Source organism: Vanessa cardui, chromosome 6, assembly GCF_905220365.1.
Source record: "Vanessa cardui chromosome 6, ilVanCard2.1, whole genome shotgun sequence".
Lineage (NCBI taxonomy): Eukaryota > Metazoa > Arthropoda > Insecta > Lepidoptera > Nymphalidae > Vanessa > Vanessa cardui.
Window position 1 is genome coordinate 12939232 of NC_061128.1, and position 27093 is coordinate 12966324.

A 27093-nucleotide genomic window follows, 5' to 3' on the forward strand; every position below is an offset into this window, starting at 1 on the left:
AATAGCCAGTGATAACATTTTTTATACACTTCAAAGTAATACCAGTGTATTTTTACTTCTCATAATTCACGAGTTTCTTTGTAAGACACATTAAAAAGTTACGCATATTTTTTTCTAAATAATCTGTGAGAGTATTTGTCTGTGTAATCCCCGTATCTTGATTTATAGCTCATTCGTTCTATCATTCAATTCGCTACACACGGCGCTAGAGAATGACGCAAAACGATTTATAGCTGAATGAATCTGTAAATTCACTAATGATGTTACGATCGAGCGTTTGACCTCCCGGATTTAAATTTAGTTTTAACCAAACAATTTGACTAGGTAAAATTAATGGATTGCACAAATTACTTTTATTGCATCGTACATTCGACAAAACTCAAAATATTCTTTATTCCAGCACTTAAAATAACATTGCATTGTCCGTGTATTATTAACGGTACCAATAATTCTGTAGTGAATATAGATTCACTACAGAATTCTCAGTAGAGAAGATACGGACTAGACTATCAATAATCATTACATAGTATAAAACAGAGTTGCTTACCGCTGTCTGTCCCTATGTGCGCTTCTTTAAAATTACGCAACAGATTTTGATGCAGTTTTCTTTAATAGATAGAGTGATTCGAGAGGAAGATTTTTGTATATAAAATATTAACAATATCGAAATAACAACACAACACTCTCCGTTTGAGGAGAAGGTTTGGAACATATTCTACCACGCTGTTCCAATGCGGGTTGGTGGAATACACATGTGGAAGAATTTCTATGAAATTGGTCACATGCAGGTTTCCTCACGATGTTTTTCTTCACTGCTGAGCACAAGATGAATTATAAAGACAAATTAAGCACATGAATCAGCGGTGCTTGCCTGGATTTGAAATCGCAATCATCGGTTAAGATGCACGCGTTCTAACCACTGGTCCATCTAGACTCATACATAACAATATAGAAAAGAAACAAGAAAAAATCTGTAGTATATTTAGTATTTGCATTGCATTCATCCGAAGCCGGGGCACTAGTTACTATTAATGTGAAGCTTGTATTTTTTACTTTACTTTACTATGAAAGTGTTACTTTAAAAAGTTTTACTGCCACTAAGAATTGTATACGCAAAAGGAAGTCGCGTTTCATCTACGTCAGTAGGTATCAGTCATTTAAATTGACCTGAATAGCTCATCGAAACAACTAACAGATTTGCAGAATTTCAATAGACAAACCCACGACTCTTGGCCGTACAGACGTCGTGAGTTTAGTTGTTTCAGAAGAAATCCTACATCTGAGACCCCTATTAGTGATATTACACTCAAAACTGCATTTTTTCAACCCGACGTGCATTCTGAATGTACTATTCATTCGAGAACTAATAATGCAATAGTTGCATTTTACTGCGTAGATACGGACTGCCCGATGTACGTGTTTAAAATTTTCGTTTTATAGTTAAAATCTAGAAAACTTCGTAAGCGCGATGCAAGCGACGCTCACGGATTGGTTAGCTGGAAATAATATTGTGCTTCGATGGAATACGCGATACTGGAAATAGTGAAGCCTTGTGACATTATTTGATATCACTTTACAGTTATTAATAGTACCTACGAATAATTATCTCAACAAAACACTTTCCTTTTAATTTAAAATAATAATTATAACCCTCATTAAAAACATTACAGACAAAATTATTCCTAAATAAAAAAATAAATAAAACAAAAAATTAATTTTATATCGACAAAATATACACTTGTATAAATGTGAAAATAACTGTTTCGTGGAATCGAATCGATCGGAACCAATCAGAGTTGAATTTATTGTATGAAATGTATTCTTACTATGATAGGCAAGTGGATACAACACACAACTCAATCAAAAGCTTAATTCCAAGCCAAGTCATTGAAAATAAGACATATCTACCAACCTTAACTACTATACTACATGTACTGAGAGTACAAGTCCCAACAGTGAGACATTTATAATTGTATAATTTATACGTGGACGTCACGTCCCAAATTATATAAGTGAAATTTAACGTGAAAAAAATACAATCTCCGTTCAGTGAAGTAACATTAAATAAACACAACACATTCACTAGAAGCTGCATTGGGTGAAAATAAAACTGACAATGATCCGTCGAAGCTACGTAAGCTTAAACGTTGCTTTTAGCAATTTTAGGCTTTGCAGTAATAATCCTCATCCCTAAAGTCACATGATAACGTAGATTAAAATGTTTTAGTGTTTATATAATATAGATGTATCTATATTGTGTGTGCTAACTCGTCGTATTACTTTCATGAATTTTATATTAGATCCGATGTCCGTTTATTGACAGGTCAGTGCTTGCGTTAGATAGATAAAAAAGGAGGCAATATTACATTTGTTTAGCGTTTACTATGGGCGGATTCGGATCAGTAGATATTTATTCTTATTTTATTTTAAGTCATTAAAATAAAATAAGAAATCACTATTTGCTATAGTATAAAGTCTTTTACAATTTTGAATCATCATTTTACTAATTATATTCAGTGAACCTACCACCGGTTTGGATTGCAGATTCAAACGAGAAGAACTGACAAGAAACTCAGTAGTTACTCTTTTTCAAAATTTAAAACACAATTCAGTTATATATGGACACATATAGTACATCGTATATGTCTGGGAATCAACAAGTATTAGTCCCGCACTTTTTATCATCTATATAATCTTGTATTTAATAAAATGCTTTTCAATTCATATTTTTTACAAGTAATCACATTTTTATCACGGTTTACTCTATTGCAATTATTACTATAATCCATTTATAAATATTTGTAATAATAAAGAAACAATAACTAATTAAATTTCTTCATAAAACGCCTTTGGCAACGTTTAATGCGTTAACAATTATACGGTGAATTTTTAATATCAAATTAATAGTTTTATTTGAATTAACAAAAAACTGTAATAAAGTTTTGTTATTAAAAACCAGTTGCAAAGAAATGGCATTATGTATTGGCACATTTATATAACAGTAAAGTCAAAAATTTACTCGAAATTAATTTCAAAATAACAGAATTTTTCAATCGTATTTGTTAGCATATTGGAAAAATTGCAGCAAAACTTGGAAACTGTTTTCCAGTCCATACAATTCAGTTGACAATTAGTAAAGCCAAAGCTGAACAAATAATGTTTGATTTCTGAAGTATTTCCAATTTTCACTCCTCCATATAATATATTGTGTCAAACTTCGTTTGCTCTGAATTTTGGCGTTTATCTCTTACATGTATATGTAATATAAATCTCCATTTATAAGTAATGGAGATAAAGTTTGCATAACATTAGTAAGTAATATTCAAAGTGTCAGTACTTTTGAGGTATGAACATAAGGGCGAGTCGTTTCGAACTACCGGGAATTTGTATTCGCTTTTGTTGCTTCACTATAATATTTTGCGCGTTATCATAAAAATCATAGAACTCATAGTTTCACATAAATAACGAGAAATACATTAATTACACACAGAAACGCGTAAAAAATAGTATTACTCGACGCATAATATGAATAAATTATCTGTGAAAAAATTGCTTGAAGAATATTTTATCACTGTCACTAATTAAATAATAATTAGAGACATAAAGATAATTTTTTATGACATAGGTGGCAAACGAGCAGGAGGCTCACCTGGCAGAAAATAGTAAGAGATTACATCCTCATTTTTCTCGTACGAAAAAAAAGATCGCCTCTTCGTAATTTAAACCTAGTATAAATTAAAAAGCATTCATAAGCAAGCAAAAATAGTAAGATATGAAGCACTAAATCGGAATTAACCTTTGCAAAAATGATATGACTAATCTGCATCAATTAAATGAGTAAATATAACGTAATTATCATTCTACCCTTCTATAAAACACGTTGTGAGATCATTAACTAAGTAATCAGACAATTGTGTCCTCACAAAAACACAATTATACCGCGTAAAACAATTATCTCATACAATTTGCATGACAGAGAAACGAACCGCGTAGATTGACACGAACTTCCTGAATTAATAATAATAATTAGCGCGCGTTCTTTATGAGGCTTCATTTGGACTTTGCATATTGTGAAAGTATACCGATGTTTTCTTCCCGAAAATATAATAAACAACAACAACAACAACAACGGCCTGTAAATTTTCCCACAACTGGACTAAGGCCTCCTCTCCCTTTGAGGATTGAAACATATTCCACATCGCTGTTCCATTACGAGGTGGTGTAATGAACACACCAGCTAAATCCATTTCCAGTTCTAGTCTACAATATATATTATGATCTCGCCAAGGACAAATACTTTAAGATACCACATAGGCTACCATTAGAAATCAGCGTTGGGTTCTTGGATCCCAACTTGGAAGCTGAATGGTAACCTTTAGGACACGCTAAGTATCATTGTGTTGTTTTGTATTGTTGTTGTTCTTTTTTTTTATTTGTATGTTAAGTTAGTGAGTAGTTTTAGTTGATTAATATGTTTTTAGTTTTATGGTGTTTTAAAATTTTTATTATGTGTATTTATTATGTACTGTATCCTATTAAACATTTCGTTCTTTCTTTAATATTAAATTGTTCGTTGTAAGACAAGTTTGCAGTTTCTCACGGTAAAAATCCAACCATACATGATTCGTCGAAAGTTCTGGTTCTAGAAACGGTATCGTACCGACAAAGGTTCAACTTATACTGGTTATTGCTTAATTCCACTTTGCGATACTGTCTGGATTTTTATATATATATTGTACACTAGTTGAGAACAACGTCTAATAATAGATGGTGAAAATTGTTAATGTGTGTGTATGTGTGTGCGGATCCGTTAACGCGTTTTTATCACGTGTGGATGCAAATAAACGTGCGTTTATGTTTTGCGAGTTATTTTAAGAAATGTATATGTTTTATAATTTTAACTACACTTATTAAGTCCAGATGTCTATTGTTTATTTCTGTGGCGTAATAGCTTCCCAGTGCAAGCTATCGGTCGTGGTATTCAAGGCCATTTGGGTAGTTACTACATACTCATCATACATTCTACCGCCAAAAAGCAATTAATTATTGTTGTTTTCCTGGCTGAAAAGGTGTGAGCCAGCGTAAGGAACATATAACATGTATAATGGTCATAATACTTACGTGCCCAAGATTGATGAAGTTGAGACAACATAAGGAGTAATTAAATTTTTATTAGGACCAACAACTATGGGCAGTGGAACACTTACCAACCGATGGTATGATGATTTGACAGTCCGCCTAAATATAGACATGTACCTACTAGAAAATGTAATGTACGACTGCTGGAATAATTATGCTCTCACCTGGAGTTGAAGGAGAGGCTTTGAGCTTATCTCATTACTGCTGGAATGCTCGTTTGAAGAAAGACTTAACAAAATGGCAAAAAACTCAGTGAAAATTGAATCCAACTTCGGCTAAGAATCTCGAGTTCTATCCACCCGCTATTTTCAATCTATTTATTCTTCTTAAGATAATGTGATGTGATGTTTCTTTATTTTATTTATGAATTTTATGATGATTAGATGATGGCGTCCTGAACGAATTCGATCATAGCGGTTAAACTCAAGACAGCCAAATAAATGTGACAAATTAAAGTGAACTAGTGCAACAAATACGAGGGCAATCTCGTAATCCGATGGGCCGACAAATACGGAAGGGTACAAGAAGTTCAAGCCCTATTCCTCCCACATTCCAGAATCCAGACTATTACTGAAAATTTACTCGACGAGCAGAAACAGAAAAGAATCCTTTATCGACCTGACCTGGGGTTCAGGACCTCAGAATCTAAGGCTTTTATATAAAACCACTAGACCAGAAAATTTAGTGTTCTATGAATAAACTTATTTATTTACTAGTTTTCTACTTTGGTTTAATTAGAAATTGCGATACCGAACAACTCCAACTAAATCCCTATTGTTACTAAGCGAACCAATTCAACTGGTATCTAAAACTTATTTAAGGTATTTTAGCGGATAGTTAAGGCACCCTAACGTTGCAACTTCAATTAAATGTTCGTACCAAATCAACATTTAGTATCAAAGTTTGTGCTCTTTAAGTATTGAAGATATTTGATTGTTTCCTTTCTAAAGTAGAACGCGATGATTGTGATATAACCATTAACTACAATATTAAGAATACTTGGATTATATAAAAACAAGTAATGTATACGTAATATTATTTGACTGACACTATTGTCAATTTATATCAAATGTGTAACAGCTCGCCTCATTGCCTCCACTGGTGACAGGAGGGCTGGTTCGTTTTGAAAAATGCTGCTAGCATGATTCTTGCTACCATTCCACGCACACGGTCTAGATTATACATTTAGTATTTTTAATTCATATATAAATATTATTAATTCTTATGTTAATAAAAATTTATTTCATATAGCTAATTATGTCACTGATAATAATTTTATTGAAAAAAATAAAACCTAATTTATGGTAATAAGGATATGTGATTAATAAGTTCTTCTTTACAACTTTTCATGTATAATTAGTGGGGTTTTTATTTTCTTAGATGTGTTCCTTCATATTCCCTCGTTTTTATTTATAATTACGTCCGTGCAGAGACTAAATAAAAAAAGCAAAGATGATTTTTTATTTTTCATTTTATAATTACTAGCTCTTATAAGTTCTCCTACATTTATATCCAAATATTGAATGACTCGTCGTTGCCATCATCATATTTTATGATTTTAAAAACCTTTAAAAAAAAAAGTAAAAGTAAAGTAACTGCCTCCCATTAAGGAGAGGGTTTGGAACGTATTTTACATTGGAACAGCAATGCAGGTTGGTGGAATGCACATGTGGCAGAATTTCGATTAAATTAGACACATACAGGTTTCCTCACGATGTTTTCCTTCACCGCCGCACGTGATGTATTATAAACACAAATTAAGCACATATATGTATATATATATATATATATATATATATATATAGCGGTGCTTGCGTGGGTTTGAACCCGAAATCATCGATTAAGATTTAAGATGCTCGCGTTTTAACCACTGGGCCATCTCGGCTGCGTAAACTCTAACTCATAGTGCAAATTCCTTCTAAGCTATAGCTATTATACGAACCTGCCAAGATAATTTTTAGTGCATCCAAAAATTTATATGTATATTTATTATAGATTTTGGTGACAAGAATCTAATCCATAAACAAAGTTACATTATATTGAAGGATTATGTGGAGCAATAAACCGCGGAGCCTAAACAAAGGACAATATATATTTCGTAATCCAGGGCTCCAGACCCTTATCAAAAATCGGTATTAAACCTAATAATTAATTAATTCTTGCTAAAGTATTTGTCACGACCTCAACTACATAGTTCAGAACCTCAGACAACTCCTCATTTTCAACTTCGACATAATCAATGACATTTTGCTTGGTGATAGATTCACGTCTTAAGAATTTTCGTAATCATTACATGGTATAAAACAAAGTCGCTTACCGCTGTCTGTCCCTATGTACGCTTAGATCTTTAAAATTGCGCAACGGATTTTGACGCCTTTTTAGGGTTCCGTAGTCTCCTAGGAACCCTTATAGTTTCGTCATGCCTGTCCGTCTGTTTGTCCTGGCTCGTTCTCCGCCGTTTCTGCACTGATTGTCACGAAAATTGGTGGAGAAATATATAATGATAATCCAAAATGTAATGTAATTGTAATGAATGGAAATAACTACCTAAAAACTGAAAATAAGTAGGAATGTTACATACCTACATACAGAAGTGGGCCAGTGTAGAAATAGAAATTACTAAATTTCCATGTTATGGCCCATTTAATGTGCGTGTCCGACACGCTCTTGGCCGGTTTTTTTTTAACAGATGGAGTGATTCGAGAGGAAGGTTTTTGTATATAATACATAGACAATATATTAAAATAAACATTGTTAATTTTAGATGTTTCTAATGTGATATTGTATATTAACAAATGCTGTAGATTACTTAGTATCAGTATTGCACTCGTGCGAAGCTAGGGCGGATCGATAGTAATACAGAAAATAATGAGAATTGTTAGGTTCGAATCTAATACAAAATAAATCCTTAATTCTCTGACAAATGTTAAATAACTTTACCAACTACCCTGATAACTATCAGAATCTTTTTATTTATGGTATGACATCCCGAGATAGGTGCCATTAGTACCCTCTACACAACCCAATAATCGTAATGTATTCTACTTCATTTCTCACTTTGGTAATCGTTTGATCTCTTGATATGTCTTCTTTTATGACCTTCTCATTACTAATTTATCACAATTTTTCGTAAACTTCGGCACATTAGTCCTGTTCACTGGACTTTCTTCATGATAATATCTAGTTGGTATAATTTTCACAAAGTTAATTTTTCATCGCAGAGTTATGATCACATAACATTTATGATACACATATGTTTAAAAACGAATATACCTTTATTAATTTAACGTCACGCTACAATGACTTTATTGAGGGGCACTGGGATCAATGATTAATAATTAATTAGTTATTGTATGACAATTATTGGGTAATTTATCTGCCTCGCTGGTGTAGTGGCTAGCTATAAGGCTGGATATTCGGATATCTTAGGTTGAACGCTCGGGTCATTAGAACTTCCTGTCGAGAAGTTCGCTAAAAATTTAAATCTAGAAATTGTTATTATACATATATCATGACGTCACGTGAAATCATTGGTCCTGCGCTTAGAGCACTTGGCGGTTGCGTTTAATTTGGAGTCCATCAAATTGTGAGACAACAATGTTATGATATGTCTCACCTTAAGTATTATCATCGAATATTCGTGGTCGAATGGTGTTTACACCGGTTTTCATGGGTACGCCACTCCTAGGTCCTGGGTTCGATTCTAGGCTGAGTCGATGTAGATTACCATTAGTTTTCTATGTTGTTTTGGGTCTGGGTGTTTGTGGTACCGTCGTTACTGCTGATTTTCCATAACAAGTGCTTTTACTACTTACATTGGGATCAGAGTAATGTATGTGATGTTGTCTCATATTTTTTTATATTTGGCGCTGGAGCGCAAATCGATCGTATCATCATCATCATTTATATCATGAGGTTATAAGGAAAAACCAGTCAAATATCAGAGCACTTGGATTCCTATTGAACTTTTGTATTGTGATGTTAATAGTGTAATAAAGGAAATATATTTATTGAGATGCAGCAATTTTTTCAATGGAGGAAATAGCCTGTTCTCGTGCTCTCTGAACAAAAACAACCGTATCATAAATATTACAGACACGAGAAAACTTTGTATATAAGTTGTTAAGTTTATTTATATTTATACATTTTACATATACATATGTATTTAATAGTGCCCGTAAGTATAAACATTCATTTTTCACCTGTGTCGGCGTTTTAATTCAAACTCAACTGAAGTTAATCCTTATTACATCAGCTATCTACCAGCGAAAGTCCCATCAAAATCGGCCCAGATGTTCCAGAGATTAACCGAAACAAACAGACAAGACTGACTGGGGTAATTTTAATATTACAAACAGAAACTCCAATTTTATTATATGTATAGAGTAAGTACGGAACGAAAAATAAATCGAAATCAAAATAAACTTTATTAAAGCAGGCTTTTACAAACACTTTTGAGTCATCATTTTACAATGAAGCTGCCATCGATTCTACCGAAAAGAATCGGCAAGAAACTCAGTACAGTGCAACCTCGATATAACAAATCGGAAGGTAAATATTCGTTATATCAAGAAATTCGTTAAATGAGGTTTATTATGTTGATGTTAGGTTTGTTTAAAATTTGTTACAAAAAAATAAATAAATAGTTTTAAAGAAAAGTATAATAAGTTGTTCGCTATAACAAGATGAGTACATAATGTTGAGGCATTATGTACTCATCTTGTTATAGCGAACAACTTCTACTAATAAATGATAACATATTTTTATTAAATTATTTTATGTATTTTCTGTTTAAAAACAATTAGGTAGGTAATACATTATTTTTTCTTACATTAATTATCAAAATTAAATGCAGTGAAATTCGGAAAAGTATGATATAACATATCTTGTTGGGATCTTTATATAAAGGTTTTGTATTGACAATATTCGTTAATTAGAGGTACATTATATTAAAGTGCACTGTAGCTACTCTTTTTCATCATCGACAAAATACAGTCATGTTAGTTAAATACAATTATATACGTATGTAATATATCCTGTCTGGAAGTCAACAGGTATTAATCGAATTTACTTTGATGCTTGTATTTAAATTTTAAGCGTCTGCTCTAAATTAAAATTTCTTCTTGCCATTTGAACAGTAGTTTCATAACTATTGCAAAATATTTATATGAGTTAAACACTGAAGTGAAAACTGGAAAATGGATCAAGTTGCGCTATAAATGTGCCTCGCATAAGTTTTATAAGGAATATCTTGGTGCTCCAAGCAAGACGAGATTTCTCCCTGCGAATAATCGTATCGACGATGCGCCACATTGATGAATAAAGTGTCCTTCTGTGAGACAGTGAGAACGGAAAGTTACTATGGAGTGGAATTGGATAGATATGAAAGATCGTATAGAATAGCTTATTAGCTATTCTATATTATATTAGCTATACTATATTATAGTAGAATAGAGAAATCTTCAAATATTACGTAAATACATTAAATATTACGTATAAGTATTACGTAGACAGAAATGTTTTTAATACTGTTTTTATTAACCTATTAATCGCTCTAAAGTATCAATAACACACACTTATGGCTTATACAAATAAGCGATCGAAACTAGAGTCAAGTCAAGTAACGTCAAGAGAGATGGCTCAGTAGTTAGAACGCCTGTACCTTAACCGATGATCGCAAATTCAAACCCAGGCAACTACTGAATATAAATATTCATTTACTATAAACACAAATTAAACAGATTTATCTGTTTAATTTGTGTAAATCTCATACTCGGCGGTGAAAGAAAACATCGTGAAGAAACCTGTTTTTGTCTAATTTCATATAAATTCTGCAATACGTGTATTTACCAACACGCACTGGAACCGCGTCGTGGAATATATTGCAAACCTTCTCCTCAAAGGGAGAGGAGGCAGCCCAAATTTACAGGCTGTTGTTGTTATTGTTGATCAAAATTGGGATCGTTAGCGCATAAACAATGACCGCACAGAACCAATGTCGGTACAATTTCACGACAGCTATAAAATCCGCGGAGCGACAGAGGATGTATGACGTCATAAACAATTTAATTCTGTTGTTGTTCTATATCACAGCACTTTGGCACGTTATCGAGAGATTGTGCGTGACATTAAGGTAATGGATTGGTCAATTCGGCGAAGTCAGCTCCGATAATTCAATAAGGGCATTTCATGCAAACTAAAACGCTCGCGAAACCCAAATAAGACCATTAACTTCAGCTAAACCAGTCGACGGAAGATATGTGTGAACGTTTTCTCTCAAATGCACGGATTTTACATTACCGACATTTTACAATATTTATTGTTTTGGTGCGATAAATTTTTGGAAGCTCAAAATTATGGTACAATCACTAAAAATAAAACATTTATTAAATCGTAAAATTTTATAATTAAATTATTTATTTATTTATTTATTTAAACTTTATTGCACAACTATTTAACAAAAAATAAATTGAGCAAAAGGCGGGCTTAAAGCTATATAGCCTTATCTACCAGCCAACCTTAGCACATGCAAGAAAGAGCGTACAGTAGATGCATAAAGCCATCCTTATATTGAATTACATTACACATACATTCATATATATACACATATATATATAAACATACATACACTTACATAAATATATATTATAAATATATACATATAACATACATTTAATAATATACTAATGATAAAGTAACAAAAATTAATTAAAGGATACCATCTGAACCAGTATATAAACCTCTACTTATTACTTTTGACTTATTTGACGAATTTATCTTTTGCAGAAAATCCCTGAAACAAATAATCACTATCACTACATGGTAAAAAAAGGTAACTTTCTCTGTCCATATATATGTATGTATGCTTAAACCTTTTAAACTAAGCAACAGATTTTGACGCGATAGAGTGATTCGAGAAGAAGGTTTCAGAAACACTGATAGTTAATTTTAGAAGTTTCTCCTGTTATGTCATTGCGCCCGTACGAAGCCGGGGCGAGTCGCTACTATTTATATATTCTATGACCTTTACCTTAATCTTTGTTAATAAGTCTTTATAAAACTGTTGTGTCTCCTTTCGAATATTAAATCAATGCTAAAATAAAACAAATCAGTATTTAAATCCGCTAAACATCGCGGACAAGTAAGATCGTTTAAGTTTTGGAACGTTAGTCAATGGGATTAAAAGTTTAGTTCGCACATACGAGTAAGTAACTTTGCTGTCGATTGAATTATGATTCCGAGTATATATTTTATCTAACAAAACATTATTGGACGTTATATATTGACTTCCGTGGTCGAGTAGTATGTACATCGGTTTTCATGGGTACGACACTCCGAGGTCCCGGGTTCAAATTTCGGCCGAGTCGACGTAGAAAAACTTCATTAGTCTTCTATGTTATATTGGGTTTGCGTGTTTGTGGTACCGTCGTTAATGTTTTTCAGGATCAGATCAGAGTAGTGAATATGATGCTGTCCAATATTTATTAATGTAGACACAAATACAAAAGTTACACCATCGACTTTTCACTAAGCACTAAAAATTCAAATAAAGTATAAAGTAAGTAAAGTGTAAATGTGTAGTGTGTGTGTCTTTAAAGGTGTAAACAACAAGTACAATTTATTAGTAATTTTATTATTAATTAAAGTTATAATAAACTTAGATTATGAAGCGGCTTGTTTGTTGAAAGTTTAGTTATGATAAATTGTTTAGTGGCTACATAAATTATTCATTAATTAAAATCAAACTTAAATTTAATATAATAATAATAAATTTTAATTAAATTAAAACATTTAAGTTAATCATCATCATTTATTATCACAGAATTGAAGAGCTGAGATGGCCCAGTGGTTAGAACGCGTGCATCTTAACCGATGATTGAGGGTTCAAACCCAGGCAAGCACCACTATAGGTATATATGTGCTTAATTTGTGTTTATAATTCATCTCGTGCTCGGCGGTGAAGGAAAACATCGTGATGAAACATTTAGATGTTTATGATAATAAATAAAAAGTAGTAAAAAGTAATAGCCTGTAAATTTCCCACTGGTAGGCTAAGGCCTGCTCTTCCATCAAGGATGCGATGCGAGTTGGTGGAATGCACATGTGGTTAGGTTAGTTCGATCGAAATTCTATCGATGAAATTAGTCACATGCAGGTTTCCTCACGATGTTTTCCTTCACCGCCGAGCACGACACGAATTATAATAATCTAACCTCTGGACCATCTCAGCTCTTTACCATAATATGTAAGACTTCAAAAATGAATGTCCTTTTATTGCTACTATTCTGAAAGAAACTTTGAAAAGAACATACGAGATGTAATAAATGCCCTTTGGTGTCGTGGTTAACTTATGCGATTGCAAATAATAAGGTACCAAGTTTGATTACCTGTCGTAAACAATTGCGGGAGCTGTATTATATATGGACTCAAGTACTGTATCGCTTATTGCAATCGAAACCAAACGATGTTCAAGAGTAATGTAATATATTCCGCATAAATTTCTGGAATCAAGCACCGACCAATCAAGCTCTCGACTATTCTGATTTAATTAAAGCAATTATATCCTAGTCTATCTGCTCTTATCTGCTTATAATATTAATTATCTCGACTATACGATATATCAGAAATCTGAGGGAAAATATTCAAGTATCTAAGGCATTCTTACATATTGAAATTGTTTTAAAATGTATTTCATTCTTAACCTACTTTACTGTTCTAAAAATAAATTAATGAATTAATTGTTCTATTGACGATGCAAGACGGCTGGCAGGAGCTGGATGCGAATAGCCGAAGATCGATGACAGTGGCGTGCTATTGGAGAGGCCTATGTCCAGCAGTGGACGAATATGGGCTGTTGATGATGATGATATGATAAATTACTTTATATAATGGTAGGTCTACACTCACAATACAAAAATATACTTCCGCATTTCAACTATCACCCCTTCTAGGCTGATAATGGAAATAAAGAAAAGCTTATCTAAGCAAAGACAAAAAAGTCAAAGACTATATATAAATTTGGCGAACCAAATGTTAGCGCGATTCAGATGTTTTTTTTTATAGATTTTTTTAAGTTCTCGCAGAAGGGCTTATTAATTATACACACCAAATGTCAGTTTTTTATATAGTACGACACAACTTAGATGTAGTATCTGCAAATTCAACCGATTTATACAGCCAATAGAAATAGCTCTCCATCGCGCCATTCGACGCTATTCATCGCTATAGATACTCGCGTCAGTTCAACCCGAGACAGCAAGTGCATGTAAATCGACGTGTCAAATTGACACATATATTAGGTCATATGATAATACTAGTTATTACGTTTGTCTGAAGATCATATTCACATAAAAATAAACATTTTTTATTATGTGGTTTTACGAAATATTCCGATGCTACATATAAGCTGTGTCATACTAAATTATTTTTCTGTTTTCGCAAGTCAATATGCCATTTTATAATAGACACATACACAGACTGTAGACAGGCACTGGCAGAATGAAGACTGTGTCTGATGTCGCTATAAAAAAAACTATTTTTTCTTTTTTCTGTACAATAATCTAAAAACGTTTTATATAAATATTTTGAAAAAAGAACAATATCTAAATCGTATCATTTATTTTTAAAATTTAACTAATATTTGCATATCTCTCGAACATAAACAATTTCATCGTACAAAATTTTATTAAGCTCCAAAAAATGCCAGCTTGTCACATTTATTAAAAATTTTTGTTGCGTCAAAAGTTGATCAATTAGTTCCCCGGTTGTGGTTTTTGATTTGAATTAATTTACTATCAATACATATATATTTTTAACATAGAAATATCAATATACATATATACAATTAGAGTTTCTGTTTTTCGTCTATATATGTAATCCTTTCATTTTTTCGAACTTATCTGTTAAACCTGGGGAAATTTCCCATCACGGGAATTAACTTCGAAAATGATATATGGGGTGAAGAAAATACAGATTCAAAACCCCGTGGGTTGAACGTGGGTAGAAGAAGTTAGTATTGTACGTAAAAGGGAATTTATATATTATGTATAGATGTCACAAATTCCGGAAAGGTCTTATGTTTTGTTTGGGTATAACTTATTACTACTAAACTAACTAATATATTGATACATTACAAATATGTTAAAATGTAGTGTATTTTCAAGTTATCCTTCCTTTAATCAAAATCAATATCAATATAATCTTAATTCAAGTTGCCTCATGAAAATAGTTTTGAATCAATCGTATTTTTGCCAACAAAAAAATCTAAATGAAAATCAAAATAATCTTTATTCAAGTGCTTTTACAAGCACTTTTGAATCGTCAATTAACAATTAAGTGAAGCTACCACCGGTTCGAAAAGTAGATTCTACCGAGAAAAACCGGCAAGAAACTCAGTAGTTACTCTTTTTCAACAACAACAACACCGTTTCGGAAGTAGATTCTAACGACCGAACCGACAAGAAACTAAATTGTGCAAGAAGTTACTCTTAGTATAGCACGACACAAATTAGATGTAGCATCGGCAAAATCAATAAACCCGATTAATGCGGATTTATACAACCAATAGAAATAGCTCCCTATCGCGCGATTTGACACTATTTGTCGCTATAGATTCTCGCGTCAGTTCAAGCCGAGAAAGCAAGTGCGTTAAAATCGACGTGTCGAATTGACGAATTTATTAGGTCATATGATATTACAAGTTATTAAGTTTGTGTAAAGATTATTTTCACGTAAGAAATAAATATTGATAATTAAGGAAGTGTCTAAGTTGTGTCGTACTATCACTATTTCAATTACACAAACTATGTCAGTTAAGTACAATTACATTTTTATATATCCCGTCTATAATTAAATAAATATTATAATATATTTTTTATTTTTATCATAATCTTGTAATCAGTAATTTATATATTTTTATTGACATAGGCTACATTTTTACGCTTAAAATCTACGAATCCAACACGCGTTCGAATTCGTGGGCGATTTTTAGTTACTATATAAGTAAATACGCTTAATAGTTTCACCAACAATTAAATATGACAATTAATTAGTATAGAAGTGTACTCTATACTAAAATACTCTCCAAAACCCACTGCATCTTCTAGTATAAGTCGCAATATATGTTAGTTTGGTATTTTTAGTACTTACCAATAAAAATATATGATTACTAATATTTCAATAAAATCAGTGCTGAAAATTACATCCGTATTCCCCGTAAGCAAGGCGGCAGTTCTTTGAAAGTAAAACGAAAACATTCCTGTCAGTTACAGAGCGTTAAAAGTTTTTGATTTAAGAAATTTCAAAAATTACTTACTATATTCGCAAATTATAATTTTTATTATTAACTTATATTAGCAGCGTAGCCTAGCTTGGTCATTTGGTTCTGGTAGGGTCCATCCACCCATCAGACAATAGAATATTCTATAAAACTTAGTATTTTTGTGTTCCAGTTTGAAAGGTGCGATAACATCATACTTGCATCAACATATATATTAATATTTTAAATATGGAAATAACTGTGTCTGTCTGTCGGTCTTTTACGACCGAACCAATGACTGACCGACGAATTTGATAAAATTTGGCGTGCAAACTTAAACTTTAAGTAAGGACATAGGCTACGTCTTTTTTATGTTATAGATTGGCGGACGAGCATATGGGCCACCTGATGGAAAGTGGTCACCATCACCCATATACAATGACGCTGTAAGAAATATTACCTTACATCGTGCTGTTGGGAACCTTGGGAACTAAGCTGCTACGTCCCTTGTGCCTGTAGTTACACTGGCTCACTCACCCTTCAAACCGGAACACAACAATACTGAGTATGTTATTTGGCGGTAGAATAACTGATGAATGGGTGGTACCTACCCAGACGGGCTTGCACAAAGCCTTACTACCAATAAAACTTCACACACGTCTTTTGCCTAACATATGACAACCAACCTCCTAAAACGCGAGCAATGCCGCAGACGACAACTAGGGAGGAATATGGCCTTATGGTAAGCTAATCCGCTTATCATTAGGTGACCCATAAGTCAACCCGCCTATCTATACTAGTATATTCATACAATATTATGTATATTCACAGTAACATTGATCACTTTGATAAAATCAGTGATAATCATTGCATATGCACTAGGAGTAAGGATAAGCTTATAACGCCAAGTTTCCGACTCCGCAAATTCAATAAATCCTTCTTAGGGCAGGGTATCCGTATCTATAATAAAATTCCGCAGACATTTTTAATTTTGCCGTTTCGTAAATTCAAATCTGTTATAAAAAAACATTGGTAAAAAAGGCATATTATTCGATACAAGATTTTATAGATAATAAAAAAGCGTGTGGAGTTAATACCTGTTGACTTCCAAGCAGAATATATTAATTTAAATAATTATATTTAACAAACATAACTTTGTATTTTTTAAATGTTGAAAAAGAGTAACTACTGAGTTTTTTGCCGGTTTTTCTCGGTAGAATCTACTTTCCGAACCGGTGGTAGCTTCACTTAATTATAAAATGACGATTCAAAAGTGCTTACTAGCCTACTTGAAGAAAGTTTATTTTGATTTGATTTATACGACATAAAAAACATACTACCATCCATCGAATTTATAATCATATATACATATATACTTTCCCATTTACAATTTCACTAAGATTTTTCATTATATCTCTGTATCGTTTGTCAATGAGAAAAATCGTCATCCTCAGTTAAATTAAAACACAGTTAACCCGCGGAATCCGCTAAATGAAAGCCAATAATTTAATTTAATCATTTTGCATCGCAATATAGTTGATTACTTTCGAAATAAAAACTTAATTATCGACCATGTTACGGTTCTATCTTTAATTAAACAATGTGTCTCGTCACTGTTTTTTATGGAACAGGAATTTTGATGAATGTTTTGTTATAGAATTTATTTAAATATTGATTACGTTGCTATATACCCTAACTAACCTGCCCCGGCTTCACACGGGTGCAATACTGATAATAAATATTGGACAACATCACATGCATTACTCTGATCCCAATATAAGTAGCTAAAGCACTTGTGTTGTGGATAATCAGAAGTAACGACGAACAACACCCAGACCCAAGACAACATAGAAAACTAACGATAATCTACATCGACTCGGCCGGGAATCGAACCATGTACTACAATATACGAATATGTTTATTTACGACATCACTTTACACACTTCTCAAATTATCAGTGTTGCCTTACTGTTTTGTTCATTTTTATATAGACAAAAACCTTCCTCTCGAATTACTATATCTATTAAAAATAACGCATCAAAATTCGTTGCGTAATTTTAAAGATCAAAGCATACATTACTACAGACAGCGGTAAGCGACTTTGTTTTTATACTATGTAATGATGTTCGTTAAAGTTTCACCTGGGCGAAAACGTTCATTCCTGCTCATATGCGAGTTGGCGAATACATATGGATATTTCTTAAAGATAAACAGACAGAACAGCTGTTTTATACACTGGTACACTCAGAGTAAGAAAACCCTAGTCAGTTTTCAAATTCATTCCTATATCAAGTCGTAAACTCTTAGTACCTTATGAAACTAAAGCACTAAACTGACAATTGCATATAAAATTAAACTTACATAGTAACTCTTTGATTTGACTTATAATGACATTGCGACGCAATATGTCATTCATCAGTAAAACAGATTATCGCCCATACTGAGCACACGAAAATAGATCTTAAGGTGACAAACTTTTTCTTACCCTGACAGTACATATGAGACCTATACCATTGCGTGCGCTCTTTAATTGACCGAAATTCGGTCAACGTTCATTATTATTGTTATGATTACGCAGAATTTTATCTAAACATTGTCACTACTTAAAAATAAATAGCGTGATAAAATATAATAAATTTAAGTCAGTATAAGCGTTTCGCTTAAAAATTTGTTTGACCATAAATTGCACTAATTAATACAAATAAAAAAACTTATTATTTTATAACATCCGCTCATTAGGGCTTAGCGTGTTAAAGCTATAAATATATTGTGAGTATAATTTGGAAAGCGTTTTTTTTTGAATACAACAGCAGTTTGTAAATTTCCCAATGCTGGGCTAAGGCCTCCTCTTCCTTTTTTAGGAGAACGATCGTTTTTTAAGTATAATTTATACATATAATAAAATTGGAGTGTCTGTTTGTAATATTAAAATAGCCCTTTGTTACACGGTACATATACCAAAATAACATTTTTTACTATTTTTGGCTATACCGATTTTGACGGGACTTTCAGTGACTCATAACTGATATAATAGGGAATAACTTAGACTACAATGTATATATTTTGTTAAATTCGAATGCGTACAAAGTCGCCGACACCACTAATTTTTAATAATTGTTTAATTATTTTTAAATATGATTAAAATTTAATCTATTTGCGATTCATAAATATCTTGTTTGAAATTAACATATTTATTAATTAAAAGAGACACAAAACACATCAAAGGCGTAGTAATTATAGTTCCTATATTGTGGCTTATAAAGTTGAACTTTGAATGAATTTAATCTATACTAATATTATAAATGCAAAAGTAAGTATGTCTGTCTTTTACGCCTTCACGGTCAAATCACTGTCAATGATGGTTGGTATAGTCTTAGCCCAGCAGTGGGAAATTTGCAGGCTGTTGTTATTGTTGGTCAGATCACTAAATCGATTTTGATAAAATTTGATATGATGGAAGCTTGATCTCTAGGAAAAGACAGAGACTACCAACATATAAAACGCAAATGACGATTACAATTAAGATTTTAAAACAACAACATTTTGTTTTTCAATCATTGAATTTAGGATCTAATTTGGTAGCTTTATACTCTAGTCACTACACCGGTGTGACAAAAATAAAATATTTTAATTACTATAACAAAACAATAAAGTAATTTAAAATTCGTTTGTTTGAATTGAACAAAGTTTTCAACTGTATATTTATCAAGAACAGTACCTCGTTGAAAATCTTTTGTCCCTTAACCGACTATTGTGAACCACCGATCTCAAGATAATTGAAATAATCTCAATTAATATTAAAAATTTGCAATATATATTAAAAAACAACTTTAATAAAGTTATTTAATAATTCGACAGACATTTCGTAAACTGTAAATGACACAATTGAATGGAATTTTATTTAATATTTGCTATATAAAAATGGAGCCGAAATGGCCCAGTGGTTAGAACGCGTGCATCTTAACCGATGATTTCGGGTTCAAACTCAGGCAAGTACCACTTTATTCATGTGCTTAATTTGTGTTTATAATTAATCTTGTGGTCGGCAGTGAAGAAAAACATCGTGAGGTAACCTGCATGTGTCTAATTTAATAGAAATTCTGCTACATGTGCATTCCACCAACCCGCATTGCAACAGCGTGGTGGAATATGTTTTGTCTCCTTAATGGGAGAGGAGGCCTTAACCCAGCAGTGGGTAATTTACAGGGTGTTACTTTACTTTTACTTTTATACAAAAAAGAATAAAAATATACAATGACAAAATAATGAAAAAATCTAACTTAGTATAATAAAAACGCAAGTGTGCCTGTAACGTGATCTAATTGTAATGTGATAAAACGGGAATGCAACGATCGTCTCCAGGCTGTTTCATATAAAATCTTTCAAAACTGAAGCATTTCTTTTATTATATCACCCAGTTATCTAAGTTTGATTGATATAATTTCATATAAATATTTAGATTTTTTTTGTTCAATTTTTGTTGGTACATTGTATTTATATATAACGTAACTACATTTAGAAATTCATTCAATACTTTTTGTTTAACTAAATGGTCCAGCGGTAAGAATATTCTTCTTTCAAATAACACAAATATAATTGTATTATTATTAAAAATATATATTGTATATGTAACATGATATGAAAAAAAAATTGATACCGCTGAGTTTCTTTCGCCGTTTCTTCTCGGGTCTGAGGTGTTAAATTCCGAACCGGTGGTAGATTTTTAACTATCAATAAGAAAGTGTAATCACTTCTATTTTGAATAAAGATTTTTGACTTTGTCTTTGATTTTGACTTTGAGTCGTAACCAATCACGGCTTCAAATCCAGACAACAACAACTAAATTTTCGAGTAAATTTTGTTATCAATTAACAGTGTAACTCGTGTTCGATAGTGAGGTTTTCATATAATAAACGGGGAAGCATTAAATGTATTAGAGTCAACAGAGTTCCTTGGTATGACAATTGACTCTAAGCTCCAATGGGGCCCCCATATAAGTAAATTGGCAAATAGACTCAGCTCTGCAGCCTATGCGGTAAAAAAGATTAAATTTTTGACAGATGTGGATACAGCTCGCCTTGTGTATTTTAACTATTTCCACAGTATTATGTCATATGGCATTCTACTCTGGGGTAATGCAGCTGACATTAATACTATTTTTTTACTGCAGAAGAGGGCTATTCGTGCAATTTATAACCTGGGCCCAAAAGATTCGTTAAGATGTAAATTTAAAGAAATTAAAATAATGACTGTCGCTTCTCAATTTGTTTTTGATAATGTTATGTATGTACGCAAAAATATAAATGATTTTCCCAAAAATTGTGACGTACATTCCATTAATACTAGGAACAAGAATAAACTTGTTACGCCTTGTACCCGATTACACAGGGTTAGTAATCCTTTTTGGGGCAATGTATACGTTTTTACAACAGGATCCCAGAAAACGTTCAACAATATTCAATTATAAAATTCAAAAGAATCGTTAAAGAGCGTTTGTGTGCTAAAGGATATTACAGCACTAATGACTTTCTAGTTGACTGCACACCTTGGGAATGAGATGATCGCCTCCAGGCTGTTTCAAATAACAGGAATATGTTTATTATTGTAAATTATAAATTGACATTATAAAAAAAAATATCCCGCTGAGTTTCTTTCGCCGGTTCTTCTCAGGTCTGAGGTATTATATTCCGAACCGGTGGTAGATTATCGACAATCAATAAGAAAGTGTAAACACTTCTATATTGAATAAAAAAAAAAAAATATATCATAACGTAACGCTTGTATCGGATGAAAACTGTCACATATGTGTCCACTAGCATTGGAGGAATAACTTGGTGGTAGAGCTTTGTGGTAGCCCGTTTGGGTAGGTACCACCCACTCATCAGATAATCTTCCGCCAAACAACAGTACTCAGTATTGTTGTGTTCTGGTTTGAAGGGTGAGTGAGCCAGAGTAACTACAGGCACAAGGGACATTACATCTTAGTTCCCAAGGTTGGTAGCGCATTGACGATGTAAATAATAGTTAATATTTCTTACAGCGTCATTGTCTATGGGTGATGGTGACCGCTTACCATCCGGTGGCCCATATGCTCGTCCGCCTACCTATACTATAAAAAAAAGGAACTTGGCGGATTAATCTCCAAACCTCTCCTCAAAAAATGGAGAGGAGGCCTAAACACAATAGTCGGTAAAATAACAAGCAGTTTTCTACCTGTAATTTTCTCTATTCACGAACATAGGCTTGACTGTATGTATAAATTATTCTTGTCTAAACACGTACTTGCCCGGATTGTAACCCGCGATCTGTCGCGATTATAGCTGCCACGTTCTACAACGCAATTACAACAGTTCAAGGTATCGAGACAATTAAATCGAACTAATGACAGCGCTTTGTCGATTTAGGAAAATACCTTTAACGGTGTTAATTTGTTGGAGAAAAAATAAGATTCCAGTAGATTCTTAAAAGCCGCAATTGCTGCTTTTATTAAGCGATTTATATATTTTTGTATCATATCTTCACATCGTAGTGAACCGAAATGGCCCAGTGGATAAAACACCTGCATCTTAACCGATGATTGCGGGTTCAAACTTAATAAAATAATTCATGTGTTTAATTTGTGTTTATCATCTCGTGCTCGGCTGTACAGGAAAACATCGTGAGGAAACCTGCATTTGTCTAATTTCATAGAAAATCAGCCACATGTGCATTCCACCAATCCGCATTGGAACAGTGTGCTGTTCCAAATCTTCTCCTCGAAGGGAGAGGAGGCCTTAGCTCAGCGGTGGGAAATTTACAGGCTGTTATTGTTTTCGTTGTATCATATCTATTTGGATATTAATACGGCTTATTTTAATTTATTGCGACACTCGTACCATATAAAGTGCGGTGATGGTATTACGCCAAACAGCCTCATGATAATATTTCGCTATCTTAATTTTATGATAGTGAATACTCTTTCAAATTGAAACTTTTTACATTTGTTATTTACACTTACTTAGGTTTCAACACAGCACTATCAACATACAATATATGATATGCTCCTCGTTCTAAATTAAAAAATAAATGCCTACCTAATACTATTATTTTCTTTGACCTTTACTACTTAAACAATAAATTCCTATAAAGTATTTTATTCACATAAATAATGAGATCAGTTCGCCTAATCTATTAAAAAAAATAGATTATGATTTTATTCTAGTTTATTCATCTTAATTATTCGAAATGACGTAATATTAAAAGTGAATTGATTCACTTGTGCATCATCACATGCTATGTGCGAAAATTAAAGATAATTCTTAATTGCAATTTTCTAAATTGTTACGATTTAACAAATATTTAATTTTAGAGAACGGAACATAGTTACTTGCAGATTAGCGATTAATACTACGTCTGTATGAAATAAATAATTAAAACCAAACAAAAATAAAACAAAGTTCCCACTAAACAAATTAATGTTAATTGATAATTTTGGCGCCAAATGAAAATGGCACTGGCAGGTTACAATTAAATTAAATCAAAATAAAACCTGTCATAGTTTTTAAAATTCAAAAAATTTTTAATAAACGCGAAATTTCGCGAGTGACGCACTTATACGACGTCTTAATAAAACAGGAATATTCTTTTATTATTGACTGATATAGAAATGATAATAAGTACATTAATTGATACACAACGAAGGTCAAAGCCCTATCATTCGCATTGTATATTTTTTCCTTATTTGCATAATAAATCCTTCAACATAATTTATTTACTCACCTACTTTAATCAACAGTTCGATTGTTTTATCATTTATTTTTAAAAGTTTATAAATTTTATTTATTTATTTCAGTCAATTTATTTAAATGAAATATATTGTATCATTTAAGGGGATTAGTTATGAGAACCACAATTATTGTATAAATGAATGAATGTCCCGAAATTTTCGAAACCTTAAAAAATCAACAAATAAATAACTTAATTTTTTTATAAACATTATTATTACGTTAAACTTACTTTGATATCAATAAATTATAAATATCATTTACATTCAACAAGCCTAAAATCATTAATTTATTTTATATGAAAATTATTCATTTAATTAATTCAATAGTCGATTAAAACACCGAGCTAATTTTCTCGTATAACATTTACAAACTATTATAATACCTCTAAGTTATGATTACTTGGAATTTTAAAACAATTTCATAAAACTTATTCATATAAGCAATTTAATCCAAGGAGTTCAAGACATAAATTATTCATAATAATTAGGTGAATTACTATGAGTTGACACTTAAAAGATATTAACTATAGTTAATTACTTACAATTCAATTGATCCTTGACTCGAAATTCGACGACCCCCAATAATCCACTTATCTCCTTAAATTTAGTTTAGTCATTGACAAAACACAACGCGAATTCACTTTTCAAATAAAGAATACATTATAAATTACATTTAAAAATGAAATCATGATTAAACCGTTAATTAACAAATTCGAAAACTACATTTTTCATAAACGGATTTTAAGTCACATCGCTTTCGAACATCGTAAGTTTTATACAGTTCTTATTTTAAATTCGCGCGGGTTCAGAAGTGGCAGCGACACGGGCGCACGCAGAGAAGTTCAGACGACAAATGAAAAGAGCAAGGAACGCTCCCGCATTATTATTATCAGAAGCTATCCCGTCGAGTTTTTGCGACAAAACGATACGTGTCAGTCAATTAAGGAGGATTATAACAAGATTGAACGTTAGCCGATTTAAAAAAAATAAAATCGAACGAGATATTCACCATGTAGGTTTTATACCATGAAGGTTATATATAAAATTTTCGCAGTTCCTCTGCAATAAATCTCGCGATTTCTTGAGCACTGAGAGCGGATTATCCAACTTTCTACTTTCGAAATTTTTTTTTTTTTGTTCGAAAGATTTTGTATGGCCAGTATTTTCTCAACGCTCGTGTTGGATCTTCTTGAATAGGTTTTTTTTATCATCACTACATCTCATGCGTGCGTTTGAGATCTCTCGATTTAATTTTAGATTTTCCACTACACATATCAAAGGTTGATATGTACGTGTGCATCTTTATATATGTGAATTCGTCTGTGAAAATTGTTTTAAAACTGCATAATTGTATTCGCACTTCATTAAATTTCATAATAACACAAACAAATTACGACACAAACGCCTCTGAAGTTTATTTTAGTATAGCCCAACATATTATTTTAGTTTTTAAAATATATATTTTTTTTAAATAAATTGCAGAATACAAAATTATATTTTGAAACAGATAACTAATTATTGATACAACATGAATTTATAAGACCATAAACAAACTGTGATAATAAGAGTATTAACATTTGGCAATAGACACAACAAAACTTTTATAATTATCAACATTATATACGATACTAAGGCTTGGTGCAATTAACTTTTATATAGAAAAAAAAAATCAAAATCAAAATATACTTTATTCAAGTAACCTCTTACCTCTAGCCTCTACTTTTGAATCATCATTTAACAACTGTATTAAGTGAAGCTACCACCGCTTCGGAAAGTAGATTCTACCGTGAAGAACCTGCAAGAAAATCAGTAGTAACCCTTTTTCACATTTAAAAATACAGGCATGTTAGGTAAATACAATTATATATTATATGTATGTAATAAATCCTGCCTGACAGTCAACAAATACTAATTCCACGGATTTTTATCGTCTGTATAATCTTATATTGAATAATATGCCTTAACAAAGTATTTTTTACAAATAATTTGAATTCATGAAACGGCAAAGTTAAAAGTGTCTGTGGAATTTTATTATACAAACGGCTACCTTGCCTTGCTTTGTACTACTATAAATAGAAATATATTTTTAAACATGATTAAACAAGTATGAATGCTGTGTTAATATTCTTTTTAAATTCATCGTTACACTTGACTCGAACGCAATTATTAATTATTATCAAGGACGGTATGGATATGTATAATATCGGATCTGGATATGAATTCAGATATATGGATAATAATTGACCGGTTTCGGATACTCAATTATAGCGGTTTATCCGATTGTTTCGGATCGTTTTCGTTACAAATATTAGATTAGAAATGACAAGAATTAAATTTGTAAGGTACCAATGTATATTTATTACTTACTTTTTGTAATATTTTTTTTGAATATGCGATAATTTTTGTTACGGTTATGGAAATCCGTATGGATATGCCAGTTAGTTTTATTAATGTTTGTTAGTTAAATTAATCTTAAGTAACACTGTCCAACTGCTAAAACTCTCTTTGAAAAGGCTTGGACTTCACAACGATGTTTCAAAGCAGCTCGCAATCTACGCATATGGCTGATCCCTGACATGCAGGTTTCCTTTATCTTAAGTGATGACTGCCTGGATTTGATCCCGGGAACTTTGGTTAACATAAACCTATTTTATCCACAAATATCATTTTTTTTAACATCACTCTAAAAATGTTTGTGCAGAATTTCTGTATAGAATATGCTAACAATATTTTATTTGGTTACTCTTATGGTTTGAATGCGGGACTTCGGGAAGCTGAGACGGCCCAGCGATTAGAACGCGTGCATATTAACCGATGATTGCAACTTTATAATTCATCTCGTGCTCGGCGGTGAAGGAAAACATCGTGAGGAAACTTGCATTTGTCTAATTTCATCCAAATCCTGCCATATGTGTATTCCACCAAACCGCAT

General features: G+C 32.1%; 1 protein-coding gene across 2 annotated transcripts in view; it reads right to left on the bottom strand.

The window, feature by feature from the left end:
* LOC124530314 (cardioacceleratory peptide receptor-like) overlaps positions 1-25007 on the bottom strand; it is a 177448-nt gene extending 152441 nt beyond the window's left edge. For both annotated transcript variants that reach the window (XM_047104430.1, XM_047104428.1), the window contains exon 1: positions 24704-25007. The gene's annotated coding sequence lies outside the window, so the exon portion shown is untranslated. The remainder of the gene's footprint in view (positions 1-24703) is intronic.
* Positions 25008-27093: the final 2086 nt, after the last annotated feature.